Here is a 26,855-nt window from a genome sequence, read left to right as displayed (position 1 = left end):
TGAGCCATTTGGATGCAAGAGTGGTAACTATTGTTATAAGCAAACTCTATGAGAGGTAAGTGATCATCCCAATTAACTTTGAAATCGATAAACACACGCCCTCAGCATATCCTTTAAAGTCTGAATTGTGCGCTTTGCTTTACCATCTGTCTGTGGATGAAAAGTAGTACTCAAATTTACCTTTGAACCCAAACCTTTCTTGAATGACTTCCAAAATTGTGCAATAAATTGTACACCTTTATATGAAAATAATGGACACCAGAACTCCGTGAGGTCTGATTGCCTCTTGAATATATAACTTAGCATAATTTTATGGTGAATGGGTAGTCTTTACCGGTAATAAATGGGTTGATTTACTCATTCAATCTAGAATCACCCAAATCGAATCATGTTGCATGCGAGACCGTGGTAAACCTATAATAAAATTCCTTATATTATGAGCCATAACACCAGGCATCTGGTGCTCTACCTTGACTTTTTGGCAATTTAGACACTTAACAACGAACTCTGCAGTACCCTTCTTCATACTACTCCACCAATAAACTTCTCTCAAGTCACGATACATCTTTATGGAACCCGGAAGGATAGAATATCTAGAGCCATGATCTTCCTCCATGATCCTCTCTTGGAGTTAGTCTACCTTTGGTACACACAATCTACCTTGATACATCAATACACCATCTCCCCCTTGTTCAAAAGCCATCACTTTTTTCTTATGAACATTTGCCTTCAATTCAAGAAAAATAGGATCTTGGTCTTGTTTCTCTTTTACATTAAACACTAGTGACGATTCTGCCCCATTCATCACCACTACTCCTCATTCGTTGGAATCCCTTAGTCAAACTCCTAATCGTGCAAGTCTATGAACATCTTTTTCTTTTGCTTTATTGTCTTCCACAAAATGGGTGGTACTACCCATAGACAATCTACTCAAAGAATCAGAAACAACATTAGCCTTACCTAGGTGATAGAGAATACTCATATCATAATCTTGAGTAACTCCAACCACCTCCTCTTTCTAAGAATGAGCTCCTTCTGACTAAACATATGATGAAGGCTCTTATGATCGGTGAACACATCCACATGAACACCATAAAAATAATGACATCATATCTTCAAAGCGAATACTACAACAACCAACTCTAGATCATGGGTTGGGTAATTCTTCTCTTGAACCTTAAGTTGTCTGGAGACATAAGCTATAACTTTGCCATTTTGCATTAACACACAACCCAACCCAACTCTGGACGCATCACAATATACCACAAAACCTTGTGTACCTTCTGGTAAGGTCAATACTGGGGCATTAGTCAACCTAGTTTTCAATTCTTGAAAGCTTTTCTCACAGGCTTCAGACCATTGAAACTTTACTATTTTCTGAGTCAACTTAGTCAAAGGGGATGAAATAGGTGAGAATCTCTCGAAGAACCTTCTATAATATCAAGACAACCCCAAGAAACTCCTAATATCAGCTTGAGTTGTGGGTCTAGGCCAATTTTGCACTGCCTCTATTTTCTGAGTGTCAAATCGAATTCCATCACTGCACATAATGTGACCTAAGAATGCCACAGACTCAAGCTATAACTCACACTTACAGAACTTAACATACAACTCTCTATCCTTTAGAGTTTGGAGAACTACTCTGAGATGACTAGCATGATCCTCCTCATTCCTTGAATAGATTAGAATGTCATCAATGAATACGATAACAAACATATCTAAATAAGGCCTGAATACTCTAGGCATAAGTTCCATGAACAGTGCAGGTGCATTAGTCAAACCAAACGACATTACCGAAAACTCATATTGACCATAACGGGTCCTGAATGCTGTCTTAGGGATATCACTTTCTTTTACTCTCAACTGATGATAGCCTGATATGAGGCCTATCTAAAACAACAAGTGTCACCCTTAAGTTAATTGAAAAGATCATCAATTCTCGGAAGAGGATACTTATTCTTGATAGTAACCTTGTTCAACTGACAATAGTGCCCCAAGTTGAGACACTTGGTCGAATAAAACACTTCTCAAGAAGATCTTTCAACTTCTCTTTCAACTCTTTCAAATCTGCTGGTGCCATTTGATATGGCGAAATAGAGATAGGACGATTATCGGGAATAATATCTATACCGAAGTCTACTTCTCTCTCAGAAGGGACTCCGAGATGATCATCTAGAAAGACTTCTTGAAACTCTCTTACTACTGGAACTGACTGAATAGGAGGTATCTCAACACTAGAGTCATTAACTCGAACTAAGTGATAGACACACCCCTAAACTAACTTTCTCGCCTTAAGGTACGAAATAAAACGAACCTTAGGCATTGTTGAACTACTCCTCTCCTCTATAACTGGCTTATTAGGAAACTGAAACTTAACAACTCGAGTTCTGCAATCGACTGAGGCATAATAGGCATGAAGCCAGTCTATACCTAGAATGACATCAAAATCTACCATGTCTAACTTAATAAATCAGCCATGGTATTCTTGTGATTGACCAAAATGACACCATCACGATAGACTCTCTCAGCTAGAATAGACTCACCAAAATGTGTAGAAACACTGAAGGGCTCAAGAAGTTTCTCAGGAAGAACATCAAAATTCATTACAACATAAGGAGTAACAAAAGATAGTGAATCCTTTTGCTCTTGGCGACAAGTAATAGCATATAGACGGTTTGCTCCTCCACTTGCCCCTAAAGTAACTACTCTATATGCAGCTCTGTCTGGTGGAGCAACTAAAGAAGATTGGGATCTATTGCCCCCATTACCATTACATTGTCTGTTCTTAGGGAACTCTTTCATTAAATGATATTTCTGACCACACTTGAAGCAACCAGTGGAGCCATCATGACACACTTTTGAGTAGGTCGTACCACACTTAGAACATGCAGGAGTCCCATTACCTTCTTGTGCCACACTACCTTGAGCCTACGCATGTCTAGCTCTGAAATTTTGGGAATTGTAATTATTGAACTCACCTCTATTTCTTGGTGCAGGTGCACTAGCAGATAATGGAGCAGGTCCCTTTTGCTTATGTTGGAAAGAATACCGATTTGCATTACTCTTTCGCTACTCTGACTCATTCCTTGATGTCTTAGCCTTCTAATTTCTAAACTATTCTCTGTCCCTCAGCTTGTACTTCTCAACCTGTTGAACATGGATCATCAGCCTTGTTATGTCCATATCTCCTAACAGCATAGCTGCCTTGCAAACAACCCAGCAACGAACAAACTCATCCTGCTCCACATGTCAGCGACCATCTCCTTAGCATAGCGGGAAAGTTGGGTGAACTTGAGGTTGTACTCATGAACACTAATAGATTCCTTCTTAATAGTGAGGAGTTCTCGTACCTTTACTTCTCTCATCTCATGGGGAAAGAAACTCCCCATGAAGGCACTCTCGAACACAGCCCAGCTCACAATCGGTGCACCCTCAGCTCTACCATTCATCCATTGGTCAAACCAAATCCTAGCAACACTCTTCAGTTGGTATGTAGCTAGTTCCACTCGCTCACCATCGGCAACGTGCATAACCTCAAACACTTTATGCAGTCCCTCTGCAAAGTTTTCCGGATCTTCAGTGACAGTTGAACCAGTGAAGCTTGGAGGATTCATCTTTAAGAACTCACAAATCCTAGAAGTATCAGCCATTTCCTGTCGACTCTCTCTCTGCCCAACTTGATTGGTCACAACTTGACTCAACATTCGGATAGCTTCTCGTAACTCAGCATTGGTAACCTCTCATTGGGTTGCACTTCAGGTGCATTAGGTTCCCCTTGTTCCTCGACATTCCTCCTAGCAGGACGACCTCTGACAACTCTTCATGGAGGCATGATCTGAAAGTTACGCGCAAGCATATTAGAAGAAACTTTTTAGAGATAAACTCTATCGCACGAAATGAGTATGAAAGAAGTGAGATAGTTCCTAAATATTCCAGCCTCCTAATTATAGATGTGGCGTGCTTCACAACGATAACTAGGACTCTACAGACACGACTTCATATACACCCTAGGACTCTTGAACTTTGTGCTATGATACCAAGTTTGTCACGCCTCGAGCATACACCTTAGGTGTGGCCAACACTGGAGAACCATTGCTGCCACAAGCAAACCCTTGGCCTGGCTTAATTCTTAGTGGAAGACTTACTCGTATTAAAAGCACTTTGAAAGGAAATTGTAACTCAAATGATAACTTAGAATGCTTTATAAAAAACATTCAACTAGCCAAAGTGGCAACTCAAATTTTAACATAACTAAATGAAAATGAAAAGACTCAAAAACTAAAAATATCTAACTATATATGAAGCAACTAATAACTAAGATGGATGTCGAGAAAAGACCCATGACATCCTAACAAAACTAGAATGATAAAGTAAATAAAAGGGATCCTCCAGAAGCAAAAAGGCTCACCAATAACTCTGAAGCTCAACGAAACACTGGATGTTGATCCTGGAAACTTGTATCTGCATCATAAAAGATGAAGGCAAAATGGTATCAATATATGGAATGTACGAGCATGTGAGGGGAATTCTAAAACATGCATAAGCTTGAAATGGAACTGAAGAAAATTTACCTCGTCTCAACTCAACTCAACTCATTTCAATATAAGACAGTGATATAAATGCAATATAAAGAAAAGCTTTAAAACATGTAGATAACAACTCAATGTATTGATAAAAACACAACAATAACTTAGTTTTTCTTTGAAAATACAAGTAACTCTTTGGGAGATTATCTAACCGACAACCTTCACTATGAGCTATGTGATGATACAACGTCTTGCCTCACACTACCAAGGTCATCCTATACTTTGTCGGGGTATAGAACCTACTACTAAGTGGATCCACTAGTCTATGCTAAAAGCATTAAGGAATCATCTAAAAAGTATGACCTTTTCTACCCATGTTGGCTACATGGTTTATGGAGACTTGGAGTTATTTGAACTCTTCCCCATATCAGTGCTCAATATTACCCCCAAAATGTAACTAGCTCATATGTTTAAAAACATGAATTCTCTGTGGTTTGAGATTATTACTCAAAAATCTTTCTGTAAAAGGAGATGATACTAAAAAACTAGCTCAAAACCTCTTTTGGAAATTAGTGTTTCCTCTCATCTTAAATGTGAAAATATTTACTTTTAGGAAATACTTAGTTCCAATATAACATTTTTCAGAAAATGAACTTCACTCTTAATCTTACTCAACTCAATGATAAAGTCTTAAAATAAGTTTAAAACAATTGTAAAAGACTTTTTGAAAAGACTCGAAGAACTCTCAAGACTTGACTCTTAGCTCTACCATGAATTTGAATTTATGGATTCAAGGTAATGATTCATGTTTATGGATGATTGCTAGATGTTTAGAAGTCATTTAGAGTATTTAGAATCGATAAGAAGTGTTAGTACACTTTAGAAGGACTCAAACGGGCTAAACGATGAAAAATAAATGGGGGCAAGTGACCCTGGCGCACTGCTGGCGCGGAGCTCCAATGCCTAAATTTTAGAGACCCCAAAATGGTGCACTGCTAGCGCGCCACCCCAGACCTTCTAGCGTATCTGGCGGGGTACCGCTCCGGCCCTCCCCCAGGTGATTCTAACGAATTTTTCAACTTGTTTTCTAATCTTAATTTGACTAAAATTGATTCTATTTCTCAATTTCTCTTTAGATTTAGTTACCCAATACATGTACACAAGAACCTACTAAAAAACGACTCATAAAATCAATACGATTAGCTCAAGAAACTCATCAATCCCATCCTAATTCAAGAATGAAAGCAAATTTAAGATCACAAAACAATAACATCAACTCTTCAACTTTTTAGGACGAAATTACACTGAAGTTAACATGATTGGTGCGTGGGTGAACGAACCCAACACTATGAGAACTCACATACCTCTTTGGGATTAAACCCTTGGCGAAATCCGCAACAAAACCTTCAAGAACTTGATGAAATCTTGACCTTTTCTCCTCCATTCTCCTCTTGAGTTTTTTTCTAAAACCCTAGCGTGAATTATAATTGCATAAACTGAACCAAATTAGTTTAGACCACTAATTAATTACTAAAAAAGGAATAACTTAATTGGGTAAGGAAAAGACCAAAATACCACTCTTAAATCCAGGTAACTTTCGTTATCTAGATAGCCCGATTTCAAACGGGTATATCTCCCAAATAAAAGCTCAAAAATTAGCAAACTTGGTGGCATTGGAAAGAAGATTCCAAGACCTTTCATTTGATATCTTATATGCCACCTAACTCATCATGTACTGAAAGTTATGGTCGTTTGAAGTTGACCCAAAATTCATACTTAGATAACTTCCAAAATTTCCAACTTTTATTCTTTCCAAAAATAGTTCTTTCTAATGTTAGTTCTTTGAAACACCGAGGTTTTACAGTTTATGTTGAGACTTGAGTTGCCACTTTGGCTAGTTGAATGTTTATTTCTAAAACATTCTAAGTTATCAATCGAGTTATAGTTTTCTTTTTTAAAAGTTCTTTTATTATGAGTAAGTCTTCCGCTAAGAATTAAGCCAGACCAAGGGTTCGCTTTGGGCTAGCAATAGTTCTCAAGTGTCGGCCATATCCAGGGTGTAGACTCGGGGCGTGACAAACTTGGTATCAAAGCACAATGTTCAAGAATCCTAGGGTGTCTATGAAGCCGTGTTTGTAGAGTCCTAGTTATCGGTATGAAACACGTCACATCAATAAGTAGGAGGTACAATATTTAGGAACTATCTCACTTCTTTAATACTCTTTTCATGCGGTAGAGTTCATCTCTATAAAATTTTCTTAATAACCCGTGCTTGCGCGTATCTTTCAGATCATGACTCCACGAAGAACTGTCTGAGGTCATCATGCTAGAAAGAATGTTGAGGATAACGGGGTACCTAATGCACCAGAAGTGCAACCTCAAGGAGAGGTCACTAATGATGGGTTTTGTGAAGCTACTGGGATGTGACCAACCAAGCTGGGCAATAAACAGAGAATCGTCAGGTAGTGGTTGATACTTCTAGGATCCGGTGAGTTCTTAAGGATGAATCTTCCAAGATTCACTGGTTCAACTGTCACTGAGGATCTAGAAAATTTTGTGGAAGAGTTGCAAAAAGTGTTTGAGGTGATGCATGTTATTGATACTGAGCGAGTGGAACTAGTTGCATACCAACTAAAGGGTGTTTCTAGAATATGGTTTGACCAATGAAAGAAGGGTAGAGTTGAGGATGCACCGATTGTGAGTTGGGTTGTGTTCGATAGTGCCTTCATGGGGCATTTCTTTCCCCGTGAGCTAAGAGAGGGAAAGGTAAGAGAATTCTTCACTCCTAAGTAGGAATCTATGAGTGCGCATGAGTAAAGCCTTAATTTCACCCAACTTCCCGTTATGCTCCAGAGATGGTTGTTGATTTGAGGAGTGATGTTTGCGTAATCAAGGACACAACTTCCGATGCAAGTGTCTACGATAGTGCACTAGAATAGTAACCCAACCAAGGGTTGGGGTCGAGTCCCAAGAAAGTGGGCGTCAAAATTAGTGGTTAAGTGCGAAAGTGCTAAAGCTAACCGTAGCTAAAGACTTTGGCGAATGAAAACATAACAAATTTAAAAAGGGTGACGCAAGCGTCAAATCTCAAATGGGGGTTTTGTCACAAGTAAGTAAAAACAACAAAATTAACAAAGAGATTTAAGAAATGAAAGGGGAATTCTTGGGATGCGAATGGAATACGGGATAGACTAAATCATTAGGTACATGCTTTTGATAGAGAACTCGTAGAGTAATTATGACTAGGCTAGACTTTAAGGAGGATAAGCTCTCTCTCTCGAGCAACTTACCCCATTTCAAGCAGGTTCCTCTCAGACACCCACTTGCCGCATGAAGAACAGCCTACACCTTAACCCACTCACTCTCTCAAGCTGAGTGTGTGGACATAGGACTAGGGTTCACTCTCTTGAGCTAAACCTTATGTCGAACCCCTCACACTGGCCATCAATTTAGAAGTCTTGTATTTGCAACTACAAATTCATTAAATTCATTCACAACTACTAAACGAAATCACAATTAAACTACGATTAAACTATCAGCCAGGAAGACCCAACAACTAATCTAACCCACATTCACAAAATCACACCCCAAGAATTGGAATATTAGCTACACATGTAGAAGAGATAAAGACGTATACCAATATCAATTTCCATCAATGGGAATGCAAGATTAAGACTTAAAGCAAGCCAAAAGTGAAGAATCCAAGAGACCAAAGTCCAATTTCTTGAAAATGAAACCCTTGAAAACTCCAAGTTCTTCAAAACCCTCTCCAAAACTTAGAGAGAATATCTACAAAACTCTGTCTAAAACTTGATAATCTAAAAACTAGGTTTAACAAGGTAAAACTCGCTACTAAGAATAAAAACTGAACTAGCATTTATAGTTTTCAGAAAATGTGCTCCTAAAGATCATTCAACGACGTTAGAGGGAATCACTGATGCATTTGACTATCCGCCCTTTGGTCTACTTCGTCGCCTTTCATCAGTTGCCTTCAGCATCACTGTGTACTGGATAATTGGGCGATGCAGCACTACTTCACGGAGTCGTTCGGCGATACGCCGATTGCTCCTTTTCACCGCTGATTTTCTCCTTTCTTTCAGGGCTCAGCACACTGGAACAAAAGGAGAGTAAGCGATCTATTGGCGATTCGCCGAATGGGTTCGGCGATTCGCGAATCTTTGTTTCTTCGATCATTCGGCTTCTTTTTGCTCCATTTTGCTAAGTATTGTCCATGCTTTGCCTCAAACTTTCAATACCTAAAACTTAAAGGTTTTAATCAGATATCGGGATAAAACATGCATTTGAGGACACAATTTCTATTAAAATATAGCCCTAAATGAGTCCAATTTGTGGACTCATCAACACCCCTAACTTAAACTTTTGTTTGTCCTCAAGCAAACTCAAGTTTAGCCGTTCAAAAAGGGTTTCTCGAACAGTGCTACACAAGACTCGATCATGAATGCACAAAACAAGACTCAATTTACTTGTGCAAAGATCAATTGTGCACTCAATGATTTAAGTAGTGACTCACCAATATCAAAGAATCTCATGCTCACAATACTTGCCTCAAATGCAAGTCCAGGCTCAACTAGAGTGTTCGAATGCCCTCACAGAAAGAATGATTCCATATTAGGACATAATGATTTAATCATTTAAAGTTCAGGAATCATATGCAATGCTCACACTCACAAAGATGGAAACAATGCATGCTTTCACCCATAGGTTTACCCGTATTTTCCAATCAACATTTTTTTCAGCTTTCTCAAAGATCAGAAAGGTCTTTTCAAGGCTTATAATGGGGCTGAGTGCAAAGGTATGGTCATTTAGGCTCAGTGACTTTCATCCTCATGAAATGTGGTACTCACAACACTTCCTTTCCTCTTCCTTCATCATTTGCTTTAGTGCTCGTGAGTCATCCTATTATTCACTTTCCATGAATTGTTTGGAAATCCCATCTCATTTGTACTTTATTCCACAACTTTCTTTTTCATTCTTTTTCTTTTTCTTTCTCTTTTTTTTTATATGGAAGGGTTCCATTTTTCTCAACACCATGGGTTAAAGGAGACTTTCCTTGCACTTCTTGACTTTCCCTTATCTTTTCACCACACCCCCAACTTAGGCCTTTGGCCTAAGTTGGCTATTCAATTAACCATAATTTTCAAGAAGATTATAGGTAGTGGATAAAGAAAGGTTATGGTTTCATCAAGTTTCTTCCAAAGAAAGGTAAGGCTCAAGGGGTGTTCAAAAGTGGTTCACACACTCACAAGGTAAGTCACAAAAGAAGTGTATGTCAAATTGCCTCACACTCTTAGAAGTTGCCTAAGATCATATCAAGAGATAGCATCACTTAGTTGACCGGACCAACGGGGTAAATTCTAGGTGTATTCATGCATGTTTCAAAGTAAGCTTAGCACACTAGGCATCGACACTAATAGTCAGACAAGACTCCACACTTTCGCTAGTGTGCAACGGTCATCACAAGAGACTCGATTCGATACTGGGCTAGTCAAAATGAGATGCAAAGAGTTCACATATTGTCTATGCAACTTCATTTGGCCTCATCGTAGCCGTGCATTCATGTTCGTTCGATTGAGAGTACTATTCAAGTCATCAGTATCGATCGAAACCGGGACTCAAATTTTGCACAAGAATAGCCATATTCACACAACAGGTTAAAATCATTTTGCAATAAAACAAATAAAAGGAGCCATAAGCTCAATCATCCACAGAAACATATAAAACATATTTTAAAGCAGAACAACCCAAATATATATATGATAAGCTCAAATTACACCTCCCTACAGAAGTATAAGCGATCGTTATCAAGTAAAGAACCCAACTTGTAGGTTGGGGTCGATCCCACGAGGAAAATGGTTTAGACTTTACTTTAACCAACAATTATATTCAATTAGTCAAATTACTTCCAGAAATAGGTAATTAAAAGGGGGGGTTTTGTTTGTGTGAAACAAATAGTAAGAATTTAATAAGTAATTAGTAATCAAAACTCAATTGTGGTTGTTCTCAAGAGGAGAGAAATAACTAGGGTATACGTGTTCCCCACAAGCTCATAACGCAGTAATCCTAGTAATAGTAATCATTTCCTAGTGTACTACATGCAAAGTGATAAGTTAGGTATCTCTAAATCCTTGGTCCGGCATCTAGAGAATTTCACCCCGCACCTTGGTCCGGCTACATGTGTATAATTTACTAACCCTTACCTCTACCTCATATTAGACATCATAATCGATGTTTGGCTTAGTTATTACTTCGCACTAATCGACACTAGCCTATTAGATAGTATCACACTAAATCTATGTTGATAATTCTTTTCTCGTTAATTACCTCCTTGGTCCGGCAAGTAGTAACAAGGCAAGTTCTAACGTTGGCCACCGTTAAAAAGACTTCTAAACGAAAGAATTATCAATGCATGCAAAACACTATTCAAGATTTGCTTATTTACTATTCATATTTTACTAATCGCTCATGGTTCTCACAACCCTAGTTGTGGATTTAGTTACCCATATTAGCAAGAACACAATTCATAGTTTTAGATGAAGAAATCATGAACTTACGTAAAGAGAATAATAAACCCGGAAATTCAACTTTAATTGCAAAGCCAAAATCTTCAAAACAAACATAGGAAATCAATAATTGCTAGGTTTTCGAATTAATCTCTCAAGTCACAAAGTAAAACTAGAATAATAATGTCTAACCCCTCTAAACAAGGTTTTCATGTCCTATTTATAGAAAACAAAGCCTAAATAAAAAGGGAAACAAATTAAGGAAAGTTTGTTCAGGCACGCGTCTTCATTCCACGAGACTGACTTACGGACCGTCAATGGATCTACGGTCTGTAAGTCCCTTCCGTCAGCCAGGACTTAGAAAATATTTCAGCTTCCAAAAATGAGCTTTTCTGAAGCAAACGACGGACTTGCAGTACGGATCGATCTACGGCCTATCAATCCCCTCCGTAGCTCCACACTTAGAATCTTCACAAAATCAGGTACTGGAACCCTCGTAGTATCAATCTACAGATCAACAGTACGGTCCGTAGATCACTCTATGGACCGTCAATTGCCACCGTGGTTCCACACTTGGTCAGATTTTCCTGATTTGTCTTCCATACCTTGCCCGCTAATCTACGGTCACAACCTACGGACTGTCAATGGACCTACGGTCCGTAGATCACCTCTGTGAATCCCCTTTTCTGCATTTCTTTTAGTTGTCTCTATACTTCCGCCCCTGAACATCTTTCCTACAAAATATGATAAAAACTAATACAAAAAGGCCCTAGACACACACAACTTGTAAGTGAAATGTATTAGAAATACCGTAAACTCACAGTATATCAACACCCTCAACTTAAACTCATTTTTTTCCTCAAGCGACGCACTACGACTCTAAACGACACTTGTATAGAAGCAAACATTTCAGGCCCAAGCAATGACATGGCTCTCTACCCCTCTCACTTTTTAGGTGCAAATTCGTTCTTTTAGACTCGACAAGCTAATTCATGTGGATCACACCATGACACAGATCGACCAACTGACACACAACATACACCTTCTAACTATCACCAAGGTACCAACTTTATGACAATGTAACTAGTGCCCTTACTTCAAACGAAATTCCCTTTCCACAAAAATGAATGCGATTCATGGTACAAGGATTTATTCAACACTCATGCTCAGAAGTAATTTCAAATACACTTAGCGCTCAATGCCATAAGTTTTCCCTTATTTTCACTACTTAGACTCTCCAAACTAGACTCTAGGATCACTATAGGACTTTCTTGGCTTGTAACGTCGGCTCAGGGTCAGGTGTGGTACATTTGGGTACTGCTTAGTAACTTTCTGCTCTCCTTGACATTACACTAGGCTTTCAACCTCTTTTTGCCCTATTTTTTTCATCCTATCGTTTTACCTTCTTTCCCTTAATTTTCTTCAACCACGGATGTGACTTCAGGCTTTGTAGATCTTTTTACTTTTATTTTATTTTTCTTTTAGCTTTCAACAAGTCACATCTGTTCCTCTATTTTTTTTTTCAACATCACGCTTTTCATGCCCATTTTTTCTTTCAGTTTCCTCTTTCATAGCCACCCTCAACTTATGTTCCATTAGTTGAGGTGCACAATACCCGATGTCGGGTCAGGACCAAGATTGAAGTTACTTTTTACATTAGCCACCCTCAACTTAGGCTTTTGGCCTAAGTCGAAGTGAACATGTCCAAGGAGGGACCGGGGCCAACATAGTAGATTATGGGAAAGTGAGTTCGGGGTTTAGAAAGAAATGGTTTAATTTTAGGCTAAAATTTTTTGGATCAAAAGGAGCACTTATTTCATTTGGTTGGATCCTTCTTTTAGGCAATTTGCGGACTTTTCAAAACAATGACCTATGATCACTTCCTAACCTCTAGATTGAATTGTCTTAGCAGGACTAACCGGGCAAGTTCTAGTTTTACACAAAAACTGTTTGAACACTCAACGATTCTCACCAACTCTTGGCACATAGTTTCAGTATCAGATTATCAGATTACCCAGTTCAAGTTTCAGCTTAAGTCATGCCATCGAGTTGATTCATTATTATATCATACTTAGAGCCAACACTTTCAACTAATCGTAGCCTACAAATTCTAGCATACATCCCAAAATCTGACGGGTATCATTTTTCATAAGCCATCATGCTTCTTTCTTTATCATGCTTCTACACATACGATCCTAAGACATGCCGGTTCAACAAAAAAAATTAAACAGTCACTTGGGGAAAAAGAACACAGGCAAGAAAACCCCAAGAGAGGATTTATGAGTTAGGTTATTCAGACTTCACCCTATCACTCACAATCCATTTACCCCACCCCAACAAAAATAGATGTGATTGTCCCCAATGCATACAAAAATAGTAAAAGAAAATGGATTGGGTGAAGCAAACCTGTGGCGCAAAGCGGCGGCGAATCATCAACGAGCAGCGGGGTTCGGTTTCCCGGAGCCCACTAGAACAATAGTGGGGGCACCCTCAGTAGTGCCAACATCAGCAATCATAGCACCCTCAGTAGTGCTCTCTATCAATCTCACCGCCCCATCAGTGGTGCTCACAACGTCCCCTAAAACAGGCTGGACCTCTACAACTGGGGCAGAGCTCGATGCCCCTGCAACTCTCTCACGTACCCTTTGCTGGCGCAACTCTTCGTCTAAAATCAAAGCCCTCCTTGCCTCATTCTCCTGCCTACGCTGTCTCTTTTGAGCTTTCTCCTCTTAAGTGCGATGAGAATGGTGCTGCTTGCCTTTGGCATGTGTAGGCGCAAGACCTCCCTCAGCGGTCCCACTGAATAGAGCATCCAACATTATATCATCAGCCAGTGCAGTAGGTGCAACCTGAGGTTCAACTGAAGAGGCAGCAAGAATGACATCAACGTTGGTCTGGAGACTGGCTAAGTCAGCCAACAAAGCAGATAGATCTATGGTAGGGGCTGATCGCTCGAGGACTCGCAATTCAAAGGCATCAAGAGCTTATTAACAGCCTGGACCTTTCGGTCCATCATCATCTCCATCCTGCGCTCCATTCTAGCCTCGGATTCGGCTATCGACTTTTGCATCCATGGCTAGATGTGATGCAGCAGTGTAGCCATCCGAGCCTCTAATTTCTGTACTCTGGCCAATGGGACAACAGTAGCTCCTAACTATGGTGTTGGACCGAGAAGAGCCAGGAGCCATATAGTTGCCTGAGATGAGGAGCCTGCGACAGTATCGGTGTGATCTGGGATACTGGGGTCACCGCCCTGTGCCTGCCCCACTGTGTCTGCAAGATCGGCACCCAAGGGAGGTACCTCAACCTGAGGCTCTCTGCGAGGTGTTGCCACATTTGCCTCATCTCGAATGAGGCCTATGTCTAATGCCCCTGTAGGGAGGACTAACTTGTTACAATGCCATATCGGCACTCCAGAGTCCCTGCACAATTGCAAAATTAGACATGGGAAGGGGTAAGTAGTGGAGGTCTTGAATGCCCTCTCGTGAAACTCTGCCAGCAGCATGCAGGCAAAGTTAATCTCCACTCATGCTACCAATGCCGCAACCATGACCGCTCTGTACCATGTGACTTGGTTGTCAGCTTTTGTAGGCGACACTCTGTTCTGTACTAGCAGCCAGAAGAACTTGGCCACAAAATTTAATGTGGGCTTTCGGATGCCCATACGTGGAACGGCGACCCATTCTGCACGCTCTCCATCTGCAGCAATGTACCTGGCCAACCATAGTAGAACAGCCTCCTGCTGCTCAGCGTTCCTCTGGAAAGCGCCACTCCGCATGATGTCTCATCTGCAATCAAACTCTGCTATGTTGAGAGACCAATAGTGACCCGTGGTAGGACCATAGAGAAAATGGTTGATCGTGGCAGGTGATATGTCCACCGAACAACCTTGAACCAAAGTGAAAGTGAGAGGATCTTGAGTTAGGGACTTTGACCGCTTGGAAATTGAACCTTCGAGAGTGGCAGCATAGGAGGCGTAGAATTCCCGCACAATATCTTCACTATACGTCCCTGGGTCTCGAGCCATCCAGTCACACTTGGGAAGGTTGAACAGCCAGTGAATGTTCGGAACAGCGTGCAAGCTCCCCGTGACTCGAGGTGCAGTGGGAGAAGTCCTAGTGTTGAGAGGAACATATGTTGGATCTGTGTTTGTGTTCGTGTCCTCATCGATTAACTTGAAGCTAGGGGCAACAGATTTTGACTTGCCCTGTTTTGAGTAGGTGACTAGCTTCTTGGGTGCCATCATACCTGCGGAAGCGATATTAGTGCCCAAGACTAACCATAAATATACTAAGAAAAAGTTTAGAACTATAAACGAATAGTAACAAAGTCCCAAAAAAAATCTCAGACAGAGGCTACAGTGGTCATCCACGGTGGGGATCTACGGTCCGTAGAATGATCTATGGTCCGTGGATCCCTTCTGTGAGTCAGAGAGCCAACAGTACTGGTCGCAGATGGAAACCACAATTGTGCAGAACGGTCCGTAGATTGATCTACGGACCGTAGTCCACATTCGTGGTTTCACACTTGATGAGATTTTCAAGTGTGTCCACCCACGACCCCAATCCAAGGTCCGTAGATTGACCTACGGTCTGTAGACGAGGTATCATGGATGTGATTTGTGCCAGGCTTCAGCCATTTTTTATTTGCAAGCCCACATCTTAGATCATTTTCAACAATATTCTAGTCTAACCATGTATTTCAATATTTAATCATGCTTGTTTGTCATTCTCAGGATTCTGATTAATCATTTTAACCAAGTATTGAAGAAGAACTTTTGGAACCCTAAGTCGAAACTTACATTTAGACTTATAATCACATATAATAAGGCTACACAATCACTATCTATCGTTCCAAGGGCATTGTAATTACCAAGTTTAACATGCAATTTCTTCTAACAAGTACCCTAGGTCAAGAGCCAACTCCTAACTTTCTATATTCAATCTATGAATCGAAATTCAAAGTGAGGGGAAAGTCTATTACCTTACAAGCAACGAGGAGTGGGGTAATTGCGTAACGACACTAAGCAAGACCAAGGAATCACCTCTTCGTTACTAACCAAACACCGGACCCTTTCTGTGGAATATGGAATGAGTTGAATTCGAAATGGAAGGGAATTTGGGGGAATTATGGAAGGGATGATATTATGGGGGAGTTATGGAGTGATTTAAGGAGGTTATGGGATGGTTGAAATGGTTGAGGAGTGAATGGAGGGAAGTGGAAATGATTTGAAGTTAGGGGAGTTTTTAAGTAAGAGGGTTCGGGTTGGGTTAGACAAAAATAGGGTTTGGACTCACGAGACCCCGTCTATGGTTCGTGAGTCAATCTACGGTCTGTAGATTAGGGCCGTAGATCACTCTTACACTTAGAAAAATTTAGAGGTTTACCTGGGATCTACGGACACCATCCACGGTCCGTGGATTAAACGATGGACCGTCGATGGGGTCCGTAGACCTCTGCACCAGACCATTTTCTGCAGATTTTTCGTGGTGTACCTGCACATGTAGCAACCAATAGGCTATTCTTTTTACATTTTATGGACAATTTTTTTAGACACGGACCCTATACTAATTCTAGCCAACACTAAGAACTAAAACACTAAAACACCTACCTAAATTAATACAAGGAAGCAATTAAACAAAGACAACTACTAAATGGAAAACAGAACCCTGTCGTTGGCTAGATTGTACATCTTGGGTTACCTCCCAAGCAGCTCCTGATTTAACATCGCGGCACGACGCAAGTGTCTTGATTACTCAGACTTCATCAAGATTGTAGGCCTCAATCACTTCTTGCACAGTTTCAGCATTTGCCAGATAGATCTTGATCCTTTGCCCGTTTACTATGAACCTTGTTCCATCCCAATTTTCAAGCTCAACCGCTCCATGGGGCACTTTTGTGAGCAAAAATGGCCCTGTCCATTTGGACTTGAGTTTGCCTGGAAACAAGCGCAACCTAGAGTTGAATAGAAGCACAAGATCACCAACCACAAATTCTCGCTTTACAATTCTTTGATCATGATACCTCTTCATCTTCTCTTTGTACAAGGCTGAACTTTCATAATCTTTTAGGCGAAACTCATCAAGCATATTCAAGTCATTTATTCTTTGATTAGATGCGGTGCCCAAATCCAAATTCAACTTCTTCATTGCCCACATCACCTTATGCTCTAGCTCTACTGGTAAATGACAAGACTTCCCATATACAAGTTGGTAAGGAGACATACCTATGGGGGTCTTGTATGCAGTGCGATATGCCCATAGAGCATCATCAAGCTCCCTTGACCAATTTGTTCTATTAGCATTCACAGTCTTCGCCAATATCTGTTTGATCACTCTGTTGGATACTTCAACTTGACCGCTAGTCTGTGGATGGTAGGGAGTGGCTACATTGTGATGGACACCATATTTCTCAAGTAGTGCCTTGAACAACTTGTTACAAAAATGAGAACCTCCATCGCTAATAATAGCCCTTGGCGTACCCAATCTGGAGAAGATATTCTTTTTCAAGAATGCGTGACACTTTTACCTTCATTGTTGGAGAGCGCAACTGCTTCCACCCACTTTGATACATAATCAACCGCAACAAGAATACACTTCATCCCATATGAACTCACAAATGGATCCATAAAATCAATGCCCCATACATCAAACAACTTTATCACCAATATAGGATTTATAGGGAGCTCTTGCCTCTTTGAAATCCCTCCTTCTCTTTGGCAACGATCACAGGACTTAGAGAAATCATGAGCATCTTGGTAGATGGTAGGCCAGTAGTACCCACATTGCAAAATCTTATGTGCAGTCCGAATACCACTATGATGCCCACCAACGGGTGATGAATGGCATGCTTCAAGTACACTCAACATCTCAACCTCGGGCACACAGCGACGAATAATCTCATCAGCACAACTACGATACAAGTAAGGTTCATCCCAAAAGAATCTCTTCACATCATGCATAAACTTTTTCCTTTGGTGAAAAGACAAATCGGGGGGCACAATATCGCTTGCCAAATAATTAGCAAAGTCTGCGAACCAAGGAATCAAATCATAAGAAGCAGCCAATACCTGTTCATCTGGAAAAGCATCATTAATTTCAGCCCTATCTCCAAGCTTTAGCATAGCCTCTTCCTCTAATCTGGACAAGTGATCAGCAACTTGATTTTCGGTCCCCTTTTTATCTTTTACTACAAAATCAAACTCTTGCAGTAACAATACCCATCTAATCAATCTTGGTTTTGCATCCTTTTTCGCCATCAAATACCTCAATGCAGAATGGTCAGTATGCACTATGACCTTAGTACCAAGCAAGTAGGATCAAAATTTCTCGAATGCAAAAACCACCGCAAGAAGTTCTTGTTCGGTGACAGTATAATTCTTCTGGGCCACATTTAGAGCTTTGCTAGCATAGTAAATAGGGTGAAGAATTTTCTCTCGCCTTTGTCCCAATACTACACCAAGCGCCACTCCACTCGCATCGCACATTACCTCAAACGGTTGTCCCCAATCAGGTGAAATAATGATTGGTGCAGTAACCAACTTCTCTTTCAACTCTCCAAATGCTCTAAGACAAGCATCATCAAAATAGAACTTACACTCCTTCTCGAGCAGTTTGCACAACAGATGTGCAATTTTGGAGAAATCTTTTATGAATCTCCTATAAAAACCTGCATGCCCAAGAAAACTTCTAACACCTTATACAGAAATGGGTGGTGGAAGCTTTTATATTACCTCAACTTTAGCTCTATCAACCTCAATACCTTTCTCTGAAATTCGATGACCCAACACTATACCTTCTTTAACCATGAAATGACATTTCTCCCAATTCAGCACCAAGTTGCAGTCTTCACACCGTTTTTAAGCACCTCGGCCAGATGATCTAGACAACGATCAAAAGAATCACCTACAACTGAAAAATCATCCATGAACACTTCAATAGTGTCCTCCACCATATCGGAAAATATCGACATCATAAAGCGCTGGAAGGTTGCTGGAGCATTGCACAACCCGAATGGCATCCGTTTGAAAGCAAAAGTCCCATATGGGCAAGTGAAGGTGGTATTCTCTTGGTCTTCTGGATCTGTAGAAATTTGATTGTAGCCCGAATACCGATCAAGAAAACAATACCAACCCTTTCCTGCAAGTCTATCCAACATCTGGTCCATGAATGGCATAGGAAAGTGGTCTTTTTCTGTCCATGCATTCAACTTCCAGTAATCCATACAAACTCTCCATCCAGTAACGGGCCTCACTGGAACAAGCACATTTCTTTCATTTGGAACCACAGTCATACCACCATTTTTAGGCACACACTGCACAGGACATACCCAACTACTATCTGTAATGGGATAAATAACTCCTGCATCCATCCACTTGAGATCTCCTTTTTAACTACCTCTTGCATAGGTGGATTTAATCTTCTCTGGTGCTCAATACTGGGCTTATGATTTGGCATGAGTTGGATTTTGTGAGAGCAAATACCGGGAGGAATCCCAATAATATTCGCAATAGTCCACCCAATAGTTCGCTTGAACCTCTTTAACATATTCACCAAGCACACTACTTGTCTCGCATTCAAATCTACCGCAATGTTGACCGGTAAAGTATTCTCTTCGCCCAAGTATACATACCTCAAGAACGGTAGTAGAGACTTAAGCTCCCATATCGGTGCCTCCACAATAGATGGTCTTGTCGGTGGGGACTCGCGATTCTTCATGTTTAACTCATACTTCCTTGGTTTGGACCGATATTCACACATATCGAGTGTGGCTACCAACTCATCATACTCTTCAATACCATCACTATCGAAATTCATCATAACTGCTGCTAGTGCCTCAACACCTAGTCGCTCTTCAATTTGTACTTTGGTCCCACTCTCCACTCAGTAAGTTATAGTAGATACTGTTTGGAGCTCATCATTCTGCTTCATGGACCCACAGATATTAAAAGTTAATTCTTCATTGTTCCGTCTGAACTTCATCTGTCCTTTTTCCATATCAACCAACGCACGTCCTGTGGCAAGAAATGATCTCCCAAGGATGATGGGAACCTCAAAATCAACCTCACAGTCAAGAATCACAAAATCTGCCGGAAAAATAAAAGACTCCACTTTCACTAGCACATAATGGAGTACACCAATGGGCCTCTTCAATGTTCGATCGGCCATTAGTAACTGCATTGCAGTGGGCTTTGGGTCACCTTGACCCAACTTCTTGTAAATAGACAAGGGCATGAGGTTGATGCTAGCACTAAGATCACACAATGCTTTAGCAAAGTGTAACAACCCTATAGTACATGGGATTGTGAAAGCACAAGGGTCTTCCTTCTTCTGCACCAGAGATCTTGTAGCAATAGCACTACAATGTTGCAATCTATCATCATCTTCAAAACTCACAGCCGTTTTCTTTGTCACCATATCTTTCATAAACTTTGCATGCCCAGGCATTTTCTCCAAGACTTCTATCAAAGGAACGTTGATAGAAAGTTGCTTCAACATAGTAATAAACTTGCGATATTTACCATCTTCAGTCTTCTTCACTAACGTCTGTGGAAAAGGTGGTGGAGGTCTAGGTATGGGGTTCACTTTCTGAGATATTTCCACTTCTTACTCTGTCGCAGTCTTAGACTCTTCTCTAACCTCCACCACATCATCTTCTTTTCTAATCTCAGCATCCACCACAGACGGCATAGGTGGATCTATGGTTTGCTTACCCCCTCGAGTAGTAATTTCCATACAATGACCATCATTCTTTGGATTCTGGATGGTGTTATTAGGAAGAGTGTCAGGTTGACGTGGGTTCACTGTAGTAGACAACTGAGTCATCTGCTTCTCTAGATGCTTTATTGACACTGCATGGGCATCAACCTTTTGACCAATACCAGACAAGTCGTTTCTCATCTCCTTCACATTCTCATCAGTTGCATCAAACCTTCTCATCATCTTCTGCATCATATCTTCAATACGCGCCATATTGCCTCCAGATTCCCTAGCACCAGATTCCTAATTTTGAGGGGGAACATAAGGTCCAACCCAATCATTTCTGTTGCCATAGTTGTTCCTATTATAGTTGTTATCGCGATTGAAGTTCCCATCCCGGACATAGTGACCCTCTCGATTGTAATTTCCATAGTTCCGACCTTGGTTCCCTTGACCTTGGCGCCAACTTTCCGTGTTGGATCCTTGGGCATTTGGTCGGAAATCCCCCGTCTGATCATTCACAGAATAAGCATCCTCTTAAAAGTGACACTCTTCAACTGGTGGTGGAGTTCTAGTTAAGTAGTTCACAATATTTACCTTTTCTGCTCCTCCGCTCACATGCTTCAATACCAACCCCAACTCGGTCCTCATCTGGGCCATCTCCTCACGAATATCATCTGCAGAATTGATAGTTGTATTATGAATGGCAAATGTGTTTCTCCCAGTATCTGGCCTCCTAGTGCCCTATGCTTTATTGTTGCGGGAGATCCTCTCCAGTTTCTCAGCAATCTGTGCATATGTACAATCACCATACGAACTTCCAGCAATAGTGTCAAGTACTGTTTTATTGTTATCATCCTATCCTCGATAGAAATATTCCTTCAATGACTCATCATCAATACGGTGATTTGGAACACCTCTTACGAATGCAGTGAATTTGTCCCAAGAGTTACTCACAGACTCTCCAGGTAATTCTACAAAATTGTTGACCCGATCTTTGTGATTGAGCTTCTTGGACACTGGATAATACTTTGCTCGGAATACCTCTGCCAGTTGGTCACATGTAAATATTGAGTTATAAGGAAGCTCAGTGAACCATACTGCAACATCGCCTGTCAGTGACAGAGGAATCACTCGTAACCTAATGATATCCATATCCAAGTCTGGTCTACCTACACAACTTTTGCAAACCACCCTTAGCTTGGCAAAGTGAGCATGTGGATCATCCGATGGCGATCCTGAGAATATGCCTCTTGCTGTAAGCATCTGCATCAAACTACTAGGCACCACAAATGTGTGCCCTGGAGGTAAAGGGGGTAGGGCAATAGGTCCATCAGAGTTTGCTATATTGATGTTGCCCCGATAGTTGTCGTTTTCTCGTGGGCCTAGTGGATCTTCCACCCTCAACGCATCTCCCAATCGATTTTCAGCTGGAACCTGGTTGTCCTCACCAACTACCCTCTGTTATTGTAACTCAACTGCATCACCAAGATTTCCTCCGATAGGATCAATTGAATCTCTTGGATTGTTCATTCTTTGCAAAGTGCGGTTCAACTCTGGATCGTAAGGAGTAAGTTGTTCACCCTGGCTCGTGTACTTGGCATACACTAGAGTCAGAACCTGAGAGAGACAAAAACAAAGAAAAAAGGTAAAATTAGGAAATATTTGACTAACGTACAATAATGTAGTTAAAATAAATCTAAAAGCCAAATTCCCCGACAGCGGCGCCAAAATTTGATAAGCTCAAATTACACCTCCCTACAGAAGTATAAGCGATTGTTATCAAGTAAAGAACCCAACTTGTAGGTTGTGGTCGATCCCACGAGGAAAATGGTTTAGACTTTACTTTAACCAACAATTATATTCAATTAGTCAAATTACTTCCAGAAACATGTAATTAAAGGGGGGGGTTTGTTTGTGTGAAACAAATAGTAAGAATTTAATAAGTAATCAGTAATAAAAACTCAATTTTGGTTGTTCTCAACATGAGAGAAATAACTAGGGTTTACGTGTTCCCCACAGGCTTATAACGCAGTAATCCTAGTAATAGCAATCCTTTCCTAGTGTACTACATGCAAAATGATAAATTAGGTATCTCTAAATCCTTGGTCCGGCATCTACAGAATTTCACCCCGCACCTTGGTTTGGCTGCGTGTGTATAATTTACTAACCCTTACCTCTACCTCATATTAGACATCACAATCGATGTTTGGCTTAGTTATTACTTCGCACCAATCGACACTAGCCTATTAGATAGTTTCACACTAAATTTATGTTGATAATTCTTTTCTCGTTAATTACCTCCTTGGTCCGGCAAGTAGTAACAAGGCAAGTTCTAACGTTGGCCACCGTTAAAAAGAGTTCTAAATGAAAGAATTATCAATGCATGCAAAAGACTATTCAAGATTTGCTTATTTACTATTCATACTTTGTTAATCGCTCATGGTTCCCACAACCCTAGTTGTGGATTTAGTTACCCATATTAGCAAGAACACAATTTATAGTATTAGCTGAAGAAACCATGAACTTACGTAAAGAGAATAATAAAACCAGAAATTCAACTTGAATTGCAAAGCCAAAATCCTCAAAACGAACTTAGGAAATCAATAATTGCTAGGTTTTCGAATTAATCACTCAATTCACAAAGTAAAACTAGAATAATAATGTCTAACCCCTCTAAATGAGGTTTTCATGCCCTATTTATAGAAAACAAAGCCTAAATAAAAAGGGAAACAAATTAAGGAAAGTTTGTTCAGGCACACGTCTTCATTCCACAAGACTGACTTACGGACCGTCAATGGATCTACGGTCCGTAAGTCCTTTCTGTCAGCCAGGACTTAGAAAATATTTCAGCTTCCAAAAATCAGCTTCTCTGAAGCAAACGACGGACTTGCAGTATGGACCGTAGATCGATCTACGGTCCGTCAATCCCCTCCGTAGCTCCACACTTAGAAACTTCAAAAAATCAGGTATTGGAACCCTCGCAGTATCAATCTACGGATCAGCAGTACGGTCCGTAGATCAATCTACGGACCGTCAATTGTCACTGTGGTTCCACACTTAGTCAGATTTCCCTGATTTGTCTTCCATACCTTGCCCGCTGATCTACGGTCACAACCTACGGACCGTCAATGGACCTACGGTCCGTAGATCACCTCTGTGAATCCCCTTTTATGCATTTTTTCAGCTGTCTCTATACTTCCGCGCCTGAACATCTTTCCTGCAAAATATGATAAAAACACATAAAAACCAATACAAAAAGGCCCTAGACACACACAACTTGTAAGTGAAATATATTAGAAATATCGTAAACTCACAATATATCAACACACAAAACACAACTATCAACACAAAAGGTGTGGGCCTCACCCCACCATAAATAAAAAGTATTTGTCCTCAAATACAACTAAAAGTATCCAAAAGTAAAAATATAATAAGACAGAGAGGGAGGTAAAGAAAGGTCCTGTCTATGCAGTCTCTCTCTTTGTGGGGGTCTTGGTGGCTGGTGTAGCAGTCTGTATATGGGCATCAGTGCCCAGAGTAGCCTCAGACACAATAGAAATGCCAGATCCACTAGGAGCTGTTGTGGACGTCTCAGTCGGCAATGTCTGGATCACCAGCTGCACAACCGTCTTTATAAGATTTGGCAAGTCTCTGATTATGCCCTCATATCTGCTCTCCTGTGTCTCCTCATCATGTACTAATATCAACTCCTCGTCGTTCTCTAAATCCAACTCTGCATGTGTTGTGCCATCCCCCTGAACATCTCTGGTGGTAGCTGGAGGAATCCCCGAGGTCTCAGGAGCATCCTCATCATTTGCATCCCGCATCAGTGAAGTGAAGTTCGTAGTCTTCAAATAGTCTACATCCTTCCTTAAACTCACAATCTAAGCTTTTAAATTCGTCACCTCAGAGGTCTCCCCCTGTCTGCTCTCACAAGAAATGACTCTCACTATCAAGGCATCAACAGAAGTCTGAAGGGGGGTCAGTACAGCCAAGATGGCACTGTCAATCATCCCTGGGATGGATCTCTCCAATAGAGTAGCTCTTATATCAGCTGAATAGGCCAACTTCTCCATCTTCAGGATCGTGGTTTGAGTAATCCTGGTAGGCTGGGAGGATGAGGAAGCACCTGGAGCCTGTGATAAAGAGGAAGAAAGAGCGGGTATACCTGAGAGCTCAGAGGCCGGAGTAGGCGAAGATGCCTCTGCTAGTAATGAGTTAACATTGACCTCTGGAGAAGTGTTTGTTGGAGGTGCTCTCCTCCTGTCAACCTCCTCCCATGTGAATTCGACCTCAATATGCCTGATATCGGTGGAGGAAGATGGGGTGACCTCAACATTCCTCATAGTGTAACAAGGTATTCCAGCTCGTCGGCACAGCTCAATGACCAGAACTAGAAATGGCAGAGATGTTAGCTTCTGTTTGGCTCTCATGGCCATCTTCTGTGACATCAGCAGTCCCAGATCGATCCGCCTCCTGTCCATGATAGAACCAAGGCAAGCCGCCTTAGGATGGAGGAGAATAGACTCGTTTTGGGATGGTATTATGGTGCTGCTGATGAAGTCAAACCAAAACCTAGAGGCGTTGTTCATGTCCCTCTTCTCAATAGGAGCCCCTACATCCATCCACTTCGGGGTGATGTGAGAAATCATTGGAGCCAACTAACCCGTCAAATCATCCAGGGAATGAACAATCGGCAACCCCTCATAAGGGAGTGCAGAGTGCAGCAGTCCACCTAATACATCATTAATATGCTCGCTGTGACACTTCACCTCCTTGCCTCTGACCATGACCGACTTCACCGGTCGAAACTCACTTTCCTTCTTCTTGTTCTTAGGCACCAACTCCCCATAAGTAGTGTAAAACTCTCTTACCCAAGAAGGAATGTAAGGGCCTCGGGACCGTGTGAACTGCTCGAATCCATGGTATCGTAGAGTTTCAAGCACATCAGGATGCTTGCCTTCCAGACCCTCCATGGATAGCACCTTCTCCTCTATGATGGTTCGTAAACCATCACCTTTCAATCTATTTAACAACCTCGGTGGAGGAACTATAGGAATTGAAGGAGTTACTGAGGGTGCCTGGACTGGCACTGAGTCTGTCGTTGGAGGAGTGGCAGTTGAGGGAGTACTAGTGGTTGTTGGGCTGAGATCTATCCCGGAGTGCATCCCTTCGGTTAATTAGAGGTTGTTCGTCCTCTGGTTCAGGGAAATCTAGCTCAATAGCTACTCCTTTTGAATGTAAACTCGGGATTTAGAAACCAACCTTTGATTCCGATTAAATTGTAATTGAAAAGCTAGGCGGCAAAGTATTCCAACTCTGAGCACAAATCAACAAACTAAAATGCTAGAAAAATGCTAAAATAAAGAAAATACTAGCTTAGTGTTAGTTTAGGAAATTCAAAAGCGAGGGAAAGTGAAGAATTTCAAATTTTAAGTCTCTTGGCCATTATAAACAATCTAGTTCGCGCCCATTCAGTGAAGTTAGTTGCACTCGCCGATCTACTCGACGACTCGCTGAGTGGTCACCTACCCACCGATTGCAAAAATTCTTTAGTTTCTTGGGGTCAAGACGGCGGTCTACATCGAGGTCGTTGTTCTGGTCAGGGACACACCAAACCATTTCGTAAGTTCATCGAGTTTTACAGGCTCTCACTTGAACTTGAATTGAGCCAAACGACGGGTCAAGTTGGGCTCGCCGTCTTCATCGGCGATCCACTGACTGACCATTTTCTTGCCAATCTATATTTTTCACCACTTTCCTCATTCAAACCTGCACCACTAACATACCATTATTTATAAAAGTAAACTAAAGAATTTAAAACCTTAGGTTGCCTCCCAATAAGCGTCTTATTTAACATCGTGGCACAACGCGAGTCCTTACTCACTCCCCATTGGTTGGGTTGGCCCTAGTGTTACTAGGTAACCCCAATAGTTTGTTTGAGTGAAGAGGAGGCACCGCATAATTCAGGAGTGTCTTGATCAGCTGGATCGATCTAGAGTGAGAGCCAACCATTTGATTCAACTCTTCAATACTTTCCTTCATCTCTTCCAACATTTGATCTTGTTCGGTGATCTATTGGAGAATGATTTGGAGTGTGTCCTCGA

The sequence above is a fragment of the Solanum stenotomum genome, chromosome 9 (genome assembly GCF_019186545.1).
Source record: "Solanum stenotomum isolate F172 chromosome 9, ASM1918654v1, whole genome shotgun sequence".
In the NCBI taxonomy this organism is placed as follows: Eukaryota; Viridiplantae; Streptophyta; class Magnoliopsida; order Solanales; family Solanaceae; genus Solanum; species Solanum stenotomum.
This window is presented reverse-complemented; position numbering follows the sequence as displayed.